The sequence below is a fragment of the Apodemus sylvaticus genome, chromosome 19 (genome assembly GCF_947179515.1).
Source record: "Apodemus sylvaticus chromosome 19, mApoSyl1.1, whole genome shotgun sequence".
NCBI classification, from domain to species: domain Eukaryota; kingdom Metazoa; phylum Chordata; class Mammalia; order Rodentia; family Muridae; genus Apodemus; species Apodemus sylvaticus.
Genome location: NC_067490.1, coordinates 13,818,913 through 13,830,998, shown reverse-complemented (window position 1 = coordinate 13,830,998; position 12,086 = coordinate 13,818,913). Strand labels below are relative to the sequence as shown.

The window sequence follows — 12,086 nt, the reverse complement described above, 5'->3', positions numbered from 1 at the left end:
TTAAAAATAACTACTGTTCATGTTGTATTAAGTATTAAAAAAATATCCTCAACTAATGTTTACCCAGACCAGGGCCCTTAGAGGACTAACTATAAAGTTTGTATAAAATCTAAAATCATAATTTTGAAAGCAGATATCTGTGAGGTAATTACAAAGTCATTGAAATACTTTACTCATGGTCTTTCAGAAGGGGCTAATATAGTAAATAGTTCTTATCGGGGCTTATCATTTGTTATTGGAGAACTAATTAATATGTTCTTACCTGGGGAAGACTATTTCTCCCATTCTCAGCATTCCTTAGTTGCTTTGTAGTTGTTAGTGCAGGACTGAGGCCTCATGGGCTTCCCCCATCAATTTTGGTATGTCTATTCTGTAACTGTTTTTAGAGTCATGTGAGAAAAACTTGATATGTGTAGTTTCTAGGCCATAAATTTCAGAGAAAGCAATGAGGAGTTTATAGGAGGGTTTTGGAACAAGAAAGGAGGAAAGAGAAGGGAGAAATACTGTAATTATATTCCAATTAAAATGTTTTAGAACTATCATTATTATCTTTCCATGTCTAATAGAAAACTTTAAGTGGCCAGATTAATTATCTCCTCACAGAACATAGGCTTATTCAGCCAAAAGCTCTTCTTCAGTAAAATACCTAAATATAAATTAAACTTGTAGCAAAGGGCTTTAAGCTCAAGCAATCTAAGAAGATACCTTGATACTCACCTTTAGGTGAGCACGAATTCAGTTTGAAGGATTCAGTTACTAATGAAAAAAGTTTCACAGTCTTTAGCAAATTATGAATGATGTACAATTCCTGGTATATTCTATAGCAGGACATATATTTATATTTTGTGTAGCCTGTGGTTTTCCTGAATTCTTTTCGACTTTGGAAATATTCCTAAAGAATTCAGGTTTTGAATATGTTGACTAACTAATCGGATACTTATAATTGGCTGGAGTTTATACCATTTTTTTCTTTTCTAATAAAAATTACTTTCATATACAAAAATTCGTATAAAGCTTAGCAGCATACAGTCACTGATAAGTGGATATTAACTCAAAAACTCTGAATACCCAAGGCACAATTCACATATCAAATGACTCCCAAGAAGAAGGAAGGAGAGGTCCCGGATCCTGAAAAGGCTTGTTCCAGCATTGTAGGGGAGTACCAGGACAGAGAAGTAGAAGGGGGTTGATAGGAGAATGGGCAGAGAAAAGAGAGCTTAGGGAACTTATGGGGAGGGGGGAACCGGGAAAGCAAAATCATTTGGAATGTAAGCATAGAATATAGAAAATAAAAAATAAATAAAGCTTTCCAGCTGATTGAAAGGCAAATATTCTTTGTTCAAACCCTATCAGTTTAGCTTTTTATTATTGATGCATATATAGGCACTGTCTCGCTGAATATATTTACTATATTAGAAGATAATCTAAAGTTGATGGTAAAATTCTAAGATGGCACCTATAGGTGTGCAAAACACATGTTTCATGGGGACACATCCAACATAAAACTGTAAAGTCACTTAAAACATCATGATATTTTGGTGATGAGTTTTGGAAACACTGGAGCTGTTGACTGGGAGCTTTGTGACACTATCTCACTAAAATTTCAGTCAGACATGCTGATGCACCTTGAGTTTCCTTCCCCATATGGTGTGGATAACCCATAACTTTCTCCTGATACAGCAAAAGTGACTGCAATATCAACCATGCAATGTTCTAGATTCTGTTGCAGTATGGGAGTAAGGTTTGTTGATGGTTCACGAAGGTCTTCTGGTGGTTCTAACTGTCAAGAGGGGGAATTTGTGGCCGAAGAACAGAGTCTATCGCTTCTGTCTCCCCAGAGTAGCTTCTAGCTGAGCTATTAAAAACCAAGCCAGCCATATTGTTTCAACCAAGCAACTTGAATGGGCTTGCACATAAACCATTCTTTAGGAAAACTGAGGGGAAGCTTACTGCTGCCATGTCCCTACCCCATGAACTCTTCCCACACAGACAATGAGAAATAGTGTGTGCTGCACTAATACATTGGTTTTTTTCTTTTTATTTGTTTTGTAACAACAATGTATTCATACATATATAAGACCTGGCATTTTAATGATCCAATTAATAATCTTAATTGTCATATTTAAAATAAGCTATTCTGGTAAATCTGATTTTTTCCTTTGTTGTGATCATGATGAAGTAGTCATAAACCAGGCATGAAATGTCTTAACAGTAGACATGGCATGCAAAGATACTTTACAATTATCTGTCTTTATGTTCCTTGAAATAAGATTTGCAGGTAAATGGTTGAATCTAGAAAAATTCATCCTGAGTAAGGAAACCAGCCCCAGTTCTGGGATGGGGATACCCCCAGCAGTTCATTGATTATTTAGGACTGTTTTAGCTATTTTAGGATTTTTATGTCTCTATGTGAAGAAAATTGTCCTTTCAAGATCTGTGAAGAATTGAGTTAGAATTTTGATGGTAATTGCATTAAGTCTATATAATACTTTTGGCTGGATGGCCATATTTGTGCTATGAAACCTAATGATACAAAAACATGGGAGATCTTTGTATCTTCTGATGCCTTCTTTAATTTCTTTCTTCAGTATCTTAAACTTTTTATCATACAAGTTTTCACTTGCTTGACTAGAATTACCTAAAGTATTATATATATTTTGAACCTATTATTAAGGGTATTATTTCTCTGATATTTTATTCAGCCCATTTGTCATAGGTATATAGGAAGGCTACAGATTTTTGTGAGTTAATGATGTATCCTGCTACTTGGCTGAAATGTTTATCAGCTGTAGGAGTTTTCTGGTCAAATGTTTAGGGTCACTTATGTGTACTAATATTTCATCTACAAATAAATACTTTGACTTCGTCCTTTCCAAATTGTATCTCCTTCAGTTGTCTTACAACCCCAGCTAAGACTTCAAATATATATTGACTAGGTATGGAGAGAGTGAACAACCTTGTCTTATTCCCAATTTTAGTGGAAACACTTTCAGTTTCTTTACTTTTAAGTTGATGCTGGTAATAAACTTGCTATAAACTGTCTTTATTATTTTGAGATATATTCCTTGCATGCCTAATCTCTCTAGAACTTATTGTGAAAGGGTGCTGGATTTTGTCAAAGGCTTTTTCTCCAGTTAATGTGATGATCACGTGGTTTATTTCTTTCAGTTGGTTTATATGGTGGATTACATTTACTGATTTTAGTATTTTGAATTATCCCTACATCTCTAAGATGAAGTCTACTTGATCATGGTGGATGATCTTTTTGATATGTTATTATTGGCTTTTTGTTGTCAAGTGTTCTATTGAGAATTTTTACATGTATTTTTCATGAGCACAATTGGCCAGTAATTGTCTTTCTTTGTTAGATTTTTACTTGGTTTTATAAGGGTAACTATGGACTCAGAGAACAAATTAGGCAATATTCCATCTGTTATAATTTTGTGAAATAATTTGAAGAGTATTGGCATTAGCTCTTCTTTGAAAGTCTGGTAGAATTCTGTGCTAAAACCATCTGGCCTGGGTCTTTTTCTTCTTGGAAGACTTTTAATTATTACTTCTCTTTCAACAGAGGTTATAGATCTGTTTAACTTTTGTTTATCTGATTTTTATTAGACTGTGGTAGGTGATTTGCATTAAAAAAAACCTATCAGTTTGTTTTAGATTTTTCAGCTCTGTAGAGTACTGTTTTTTTGAAACTATGTCATTATTTTGTGGATTTCCTTGATATCTGTTGTTATATACCCCCTTTAATCTCTAATTATTAATTTAGATGATCTCTCTCTGCCTTTTAGTTAGTTTGGATAAGGGTCCTTCCTTCTTACTGATTTTCTAAAAAAAACTAACTTTTCCTGTCATTGATTCTTTGCATTGATTCTTTTGTTTCTATTTTATTGACTTCAATCCTGAGTTTTATTGTTTCTTGTGGTCTACTCCTTTCTTATGTGATTCTTTTTGTTCTTGAGTCTTCAGGTGTGCTGTTAAGTCACTAGTATGCTATTTCTCCTAGTGTGCTATTTCTCCAATTTCTTTCTTTCATTTTTTTAAAGTGTTTTCAGAAATATTTTGTGTGACTTTAGTCTTCAATTATTTTTCATTTTTATTTATTTTACTATTTATTTGGTTTACTGGTGCTTTGGTAAGCAATGTTTTAAAATCCCTATGATCCAATTTCCCCCATCAGAGTCCAATTGGCTGATGGGAACAGTGCCACCAACCTGACCAAGGTGTCCCTTAGGCCTCAGCCTACCATGGCTAGCTGTGCTAGGTATGAAAATTGTTAAATATTAACTTGTTAACTATTAACCACAGAACTTATTGGGATTTAGAAAATGTTTCAAATCTGTAAAAATTCTTGTTGCAGCGCATCCCTGCAGGCACTTGGGTGCCTGTCCCTTGCCCCTGTTTACATTCTGCCTGCTCAGAAAGTGCAGAATCTCCTCTTTCAGGGGACATCATGGGAGAGCCACAGAAAAAAGGCATCAGAGGAAGCTTCAACATCATCAGTACACTTTATTCCTCAGGGCAGTACACGCTAACTTTTCCTGGAGTGGGTCAGTGCATCGAGTTCTGTTTCTGTGGAAGATGTTCACCTTTCAAAATGGTGGCTGTCTCACCCACAGGTAGGGCTGCTGTGGACACAGGAAGCAGTTCCTCCAGCATGAAGCCAGCTGATTTCTCCAATTTCTTTATCTAGGCACTTAGAACTATGAACTTGTCTCTTTCAACTACTTTCATTAGTCTGTAAATGTGGGTATTCCATTTTCACTTGATTCTAGAAAGATTGTAATGTCTTTAATTTCTATCTGGATCCATATTTCATTCAGTGATGAGTTGCTCAGTTTCCACGAATTTGTCAACTTGTTGATATCCAATTTTAATTTATGGTGGTCAAATAAGATGCAAGGTGTTATTTCAGTTTTTAGGTATCTGTTGAGACTTAGTGTCCAAGTATGTGCTCAATTTTGGAGAAAGTTCATGAACTAATGAAACAGTGGTATAGTCTTCTGTGTTTGGGAAAAAATGTTTTATAAATATATTTAGGTCCTTTAGGTATATGAATTCAATTACCTTCAGTATTTCTCTGTTTAGTTTTTGTCTGGATGACTTGTTTATGGAAAAGAGTGTAGTTTAGAAGTCAGCTACTATTAGTGTGTGGAGGTCAATATGTGACTTAAGCTGCAGTGGTGTTTCTTTTATGAACTTGGATGCCCTTGTGTTTAGTGCATAGATGTTAAGAATTGCAATATCCTTTTTATGGGTTTTTCTTTTTGTCATATATTAGAATGGCGTTGCTGGCTTGCTTCTTAGAGTCATTTGCTTGGAATATCTTTTTCTATCTTTTACCTTGAGGCAATGTCTGTGCTTGATATTAAGGTATGTTTTTTGGATGCAGCAGAAGAATAGATCCTGGTTTTATAACCATTATGTTAGTCTTTTTTTTTAATTGGGCAATTGAGACCATTGGTATTGAGAGATATCAATGACCAGTGTTCGTTGACTCATGTTATTTTGTTGTTGGTGGTGACCCCTTTTGATTTGCTGGCCTTTGATCATTTACTTCTTGTGTTTTCTTGGTTGTCCTTAACCTCTTGAAGTTGGAAGTTTTATTGCTAGCACCTTCTGTAGCTCTGGATTTATAGATAGATGCTGCTTGAATTTGGTTTTATCTTGGAGTGCCTTTGTTTCTCCATCTATTGTAATTGAAAGTTTTGCTTGCTATAATTGTCTTGACATGCATCTGCAGTCCCTTAGATTCTACAGGATTTTAGAATCCTTTTCAGGTTGGACCTGAATTTTCTTTCCTTCCTTTATTTCTATTAGAGGTCAGATTTGGTATTTTCATAATGACCCAGATTTCTTGGTTGTTATGTGCCAGGATTTATTTATATTTCACATTTCCTTTGATTAAAGTACCATTTCTTCTGTTTTGTCTTCAGTGTTTCTCCCATCTTTCATATTCTGTTGGTAAGGCTTGCTTCTGAGGTTCTGGTTCAAAGCATAACAATTTCCATTTCCAGATTTCCCTCAGTTTTTTTTTCCACTTTCAGATCCTTGAACTATTTTATTCATGTTCCTTCACTATTTGTTTTTCACAGATTATTTTAAATGTATTTATTAATTCCCTCTTTAAGGAATTGATCATATTCATAAACACTGTGGTTACGGTTCTTGTCTTGTGCTTCAGTGATGTAGCTTTTCCAGGGACTACTGAGTAGGGTTCTTGGGCTCAAGGGAGACAGTGATGCACATATTGTCCTGACAGTTATTTTTATTTTTATCTAGGCATAAGCATCTGGGTTTGGGAATATTTTAATTCTAGGTGCTGATATGTGGTATTATCTTTGTTGGGTGGGTGTTTTGTTGTCTTGGTTTCTGTTGCCCTGTCTGATTCTCAGAAGAGTGTATGTGGCTAGAGTGTATGTGGCTATGTGTTGTCTGGTAGGGAATACCTTTGGGATTATGCTACCACTATGGTGTTGCCACTATGGGTTCTGGAAAAGATGTGTTTCTAAGTATTGGGAGCCGATAATTCAAAGAACTTTACATTCTGATCTCCTTGAGCTGTCTCTTAAGTGAATGCTTACTTAGTGAAATGACTTAAGACTAGATTAAATTTATATTACCGAACCTTGACAGTAAAGAGTGGTGGATTTAAAAAAAATTAAAATGTGGGATAATGCTTAGAGGGGCATTTTGAACCCTGATGGGAAACATTAAACCTATTATGTGAATGTGTATGCCAATTTATATGAATCGTATGTAATTCTATGGAAATGGAGAATAACATGATTCTTGATGACTTTTCCAGGCATCCCGACTGCTCTTTTACCCTCTTTTCTTCTGCATTTGAGAGAGTGCAAGGGTACATGGATGGGAAGGGTTGGTTGTAGGGAGGATAGAAAAGATGGGAAGTGAGGTAACTATATTGTAGTTTCAAAAATTACATATATACATATAGATACATATACATATATATTCCATACATATACATATACATGCACATATGCTCACATACATATGTATGCATGTATGTATATATATACACATATGTATGCATGTATATATATATATATATATATATATATATATATATCACCAGGAAAGAGTGACAAAGTCTTACTGAAGTCAGCCTAGATGATTCCCAGGTTCCTGGTTCTTAGGTCTTACTGAGTAGCTTACTAGCAGCTCTGGATTCCAACTGTCAATAACTGTGAATAGTAACAAGCCTACAACAGCTTGATTCCAGCCAACTAATGGAGACACTCCCTAGAATAAGCAGGCTACCTTATTAAGACTGCAGAGGCTTTTGTGCAGTGGAGTTTTAATCTGGGTAGAGGGGAAAGTGCACTCTCTCCTCTTTACATTGCAATAACTATTGACTCAAGAAATCAGTCCTCATTTTACAAGGAGAGGGAAAACATCCTCTTAGACCTTGCTTTTCTCAATGGGCTATCTTTAAGAATAACATAGGACTTACACTACTAGTTGCTACACACACTAATCAGATACTTTGAAAGGTTTCCCATGGCAAGGGGTGGGCAATGTCAAGAACCCAGAAGAAACATTGTTAGTACAAATAGTTGTTTGAGCTTCTCCAAGGAATGAATTGCATTTTCAGTCAGCCCTCAGCAAGAGAAGAAGCCATGCATAATAGCAAACTCTTTTTTTTTTGTCATCCTTAAAGTTAATATTACAGATAATTGTCTTTGTGTGTTTGCTTTTTAATTGTCCCCTAAAAAACAAGAGTGCTGAAGAACTGGCATAGACACCTGTGGAGAGCAGCTTGAGGGGGAGGGGTGATTTTTGACATTCGGTGAGAAGACCTCATGTTAGCTTACAGCGATTCCATTAGGATCTTGGGACCTAGCAATGACTTAGGTCTTCATCTTCACCTGCTGCTGCAGGTGCTGCAGGTGTGGGCTGCATGTAAAAGGCTGCCATGTGAAGTGTTGCATACAAGAAGACACTCCTGGGCTCATGCTCTCTCTGTCTCTGTCTGTCTCTGTCTCTCTCTCTGTTTCTCTGTCTCTCTGTCTCTGTCTCTGTCTTTCTCTCACCCCCCCCCCACACACATGTTCCTCCATAGATCTCTCTCTCCCCCTTTCTATCCTTCTCTGTCACCATCTTCCTGCCCTCACGGCTCTGCTCCTGTGTCTCTGCCTGTCTACAGGCTCATTAGTCTGCCTCTGTGCACCCCTCCTCTAAGCCCGTACTCAGCACCCTGCCCTTAAAGCAAACCCCTCATGCCAGCTGCATTACATGGGGATTTCTCAGGGGAAAACCAAGTCGTGGGCCTGCCCCCTTGCAACATCATATTTCATGACCTCCCATTTCAGTTTCCTGGCTCTAGAAAATATAAATTGTGACAGCATATTTTTATGAAAATTTTTTCACAGAATGTGATTTACAATAACATGATTTTTTTAGGATGCAACATAACATATATATTGTATGCTGACAGAACACTCATTGTTGTATATACAAATGGCTAGTTTTGAATAACGCTGTGATTAGACAAGTCAAAAAGTGAAGTTTAGAGAATAAAAGGAAGAAAGAAAGAAAGAAAGAAAGAAAGAAAGAAAGAAAGAAAGAAAGAAAGGAAGGAAGAATGAATGAAAGAAAAGAAGAGAAAAGAAAAGAAAGGTAGGGCAGGGACTAGTACTGTAGCTTAGTGGTAGAGGACCTCCTTAACATGGTTGAGGATGAGAGGAGAGAGAGACACTAGGGGTAGACAGTTATAATTGATAAATTCATATTTCAATGTCTATTAATACTTATCTGATAGAATGTTCTTCTAGACAAAGGGTGTATCTTATTTTCCTCAAATTTAAAAATTTAGCCATCCATTTATAAAGTTTTAATTGTAATTTACCTACTGTCAATTTGTCTTATATCCCATGATTTATCTTAGCTGCAAATTCATGACTATAAACAGAAATGAACAAAATCTTAATATGTAAACATTTTTTACTTTTAGAGGTTTTCAATATTATTTTTTCCCCAAAACATGTAGCATTCCATTTCTTCTTAAATAAGATATACTTTATTTCCTGCATTGGTGGTTGTCTGCTGCATCTTAAAATGTGGCAGACTCTTTGCTTGTCAGAGTGAGTGTTGTCCTGCCTGAAACAGACCATCTGCTAAGGGAAACTCAGCCACTATATGTCTGGGACACTTAGAAAAAAATCCTCACACTTGTGAGGGCTCCTCATGGCAAGGAATGCCTGTTCTGAAAAGAAATAAGTTCCCCTTTATCGATGTATAAAGGGCCCAAGCAGAACACCAGGCCTTCAGGCTACAATATTGGAGAAGTCCCCCTTAACCCAAAACACTGGTGGCAGCAGTAAGGTGGAGTTTGGAAATTCTTCTGTGGTAAACTGAATGTCTACACAGTTCCTAGAATGGGAAACTCAATATACAGACCAGTGAGCTAACATAAGGGTGAAGGTTCTTGGCCTCATACCAAATTTATGACATCTAGGACTTACACTGTTGGAAGGATCAACCCGACTCCCGTAAGTTGCCCTTTGGACTCCATGCACTTAACTGTGGCATACATGCAGAATGATACAAGCGTGCGCACACGCGCGTGCACACACACACACACACACACACACACACACTGAGTAAATAAAGAAGTGCATAAATAAAAGTAATAAAAATCAAAGCTAAAAGAAAAAAAGAGAGAGAAACTACCCAGATATCAACCCAGATATCATTTAAAAGGTAATTAAAGGTAAATGCATGTATACTTTATATTCTCACAGGCATATCATGAAATGATTATGTTAATTTAAATATAGATTTATCTAAGAAATGAAATCCTGGCCCTTTAAGAGTATACAGATTTGAATTCAGCTGGGCTATAAGAGGGAGTGATGGAGAGAGAGAACAAGGGAAGTGGGAATGAGTCTATAATATCCTACGCTGGTTGTTTAACAGAAATTATCATCATAGTAGAGTCTCTCGGTGGTTAATATGTTATTTAATTTTCTCAGACAATGCCCCCTTTTACTGATCAGCTGTTAAAGCGCCTAGAATTCACTTTTAAACTCTGCATGAAACTCCAGTTTGCCAACTTTTTAAACATACATACATACATATATATGTTAGTATCTAAACACAGTGATGTGGTCATTTCTTTTTTATTAAAAAAAAAAGTAAAATCAGCTGTTTTATGAAACATCCAATTGATAATCTAATTTCTCACAGAAGACAAGGAAGAGATGGGATTTGTGTGTGTGTGTGTGTGTGTGTGTTGTGGCCAAATTTCTGAATGTGTCATGGAAATTATAATTGAATTTTACCAGAAGTGAGGATGACTTTTTCATTAATACAAAATTACAGTTTGAAGTTCTTATTACAGCAGATGTTTGTCCAATGGTCTCAGTAAAGGTACTCCTCACTAGTGAACGTTCAGTCTAATGACTCTTCTCAAACTGTTAGTAACGGTTCTATCACTTTTTCCTAGAGATGTGACCAAATGTCTGGTTTCTATATGTCAAACACTGGTTACAGTCCAAGTTAACACGTGGGAATCCACCTCCCCTGGAGCTGGGATGGGAGTGGGGGTGGGGGATTTAAGAGGCTTGCAGAGAGAGCATGGGGGCATGGTTAAGTATTTACAGAACTGCAAGAGAGGAGTTAGGATTTTTGCTTTACTCTGTCCACTAGTAGGATATCTTCTCAAATATACTGGCAAGATTCAATGTGACTTGCACAAACTTTTGTAGTCTAGATGAATTCGAAGTTTGAGTCTGGTTAGAACGCACCTTAACTAACTTTCACTGGTTTATAGAAGTTTAAATCAGTATGAAGGTGTCATATAAAAATATTTAGGAAATATACCCAAGTTCATATTTTCATCATAGCATCCTTCTGTTTACTTTGGTCTCAAAAAAAAAAATCAATGCAGAAGGGTTCTTCGCCACCCCCAACCCCCAACGAAACACAGATATGAAAGCATTGGTTTTAGAAGTTGTATGAAAGCATTGGTTTTAAAAGTTGTATCTGCGGAGAGAAATTGGGTAAAAGGGGAAAAACAGGTCAGAGAGAAAGAAAGTGGGGGGGGGGGGGGAGGCGTGAACAGAGCCAAAGACATTATTTTACCTCGTCAATAATATTGTCACCGGAGCCTAAGCGCTGAACTTTACAGTCCCGTTTAATTGAAACAGTACAACCACACAAAGGAGCAGAGCCCCCACCAGACAGGCTGAGGGGGACATGGCACAATAAAAGTCCTCAGCAGCATGAACAGTGGGATGTCAATTTGTCTTCGGGGCTGTAGCACCTGCTCCTAATTGGTGCAAAGCATTCAGCAGCCTCCTCGTGCCCAACTGTCTCCTGTATAAGCAGGAGGAGCAGGAGAGCTAATTGCTTTTCAGCCAGCTGATCTACGTGTTGAGCTAATAGCCACAGACAGAGGGCCAGCGGATCCCGCTAGCAGCTTGGGGTTAGTTTCTCCTGGTACCTGAGGCAGCTGGCAAGCACCTCCGAACATGGAGGGGCCGGATAGGATGCCTCCTCTGTTAGTACGTTAAGGGATTCTGTTTTAGCCATCTCCAGTAATTTTCTTTTTATGTGTGTGGTGAAACGAAAGTGGATAATAATGCTTCATCAGAAACAAGAGCTTTAACTTGTGAATGAATCAATCTTCAGACGAAAGTGAGCGAGCGAGCGCTGGTGGATGGTAAAGAGATGTACAGAAGCGATCTTGGCACAGGGATTTACTGCATGGGTTCGCATCGACTAAAGATGAAACTTTAAAGGCAAGTAAGTTCCTTGCTCCCTTCTTTTACTCTCTTTTAAGATAGCAGTGTGAGCTCGACAGAACCTCGAGAGCTTGTTTTGACGTGATCTCTCTTGTGACATCACTTTCTCTCACGTTTGTTCAGTGAGTACGAAAGTGACTTACGTTCTGGAAATTCAAGTATGTTTTTGCTTGCCTTCTTTACTTCCTGATGGCTGAGTGGTCTTGTGATTTTTGTGGAGATGCCAATGTATACATAAATGCCTTTGAATTATAATTGTTCCACTTGGGTTTTTTTTTTTAAGCTTAAATCAGTTTCTCTAGTTATTTATCA

General features: G+C 37.1%; 1 protein-coding gene across 5 annotated transcripts in view; it reads left to right on the top strand.

Annotated features, from left to right (window-relative positions):
- Positions 1-11,207: 11,207 nt before the first annotated feature.
- The window catches only part of Pcdh15 (protocadherin related 15), an 840,767-nt gene continuing 839,888 nt past the window's right edge, over positions 11,208-12,086 (top strand). For 4 of the 5 annotated variants that reach the window (XR_007974376.1, XM_052163513.1, XM_052163511.1 and 1 more), the window contains exon 1: positions 11,208-11,771. The gene's annotated coding sequence lies outside the window, so the exon portion shown is untranslated. Of the gene's footprint in view, positions 11,776-12,086 lie in introns of all 5 variants that reach the window. The other variant, XM_052163512.1, reaches the window with a different exon arrangement.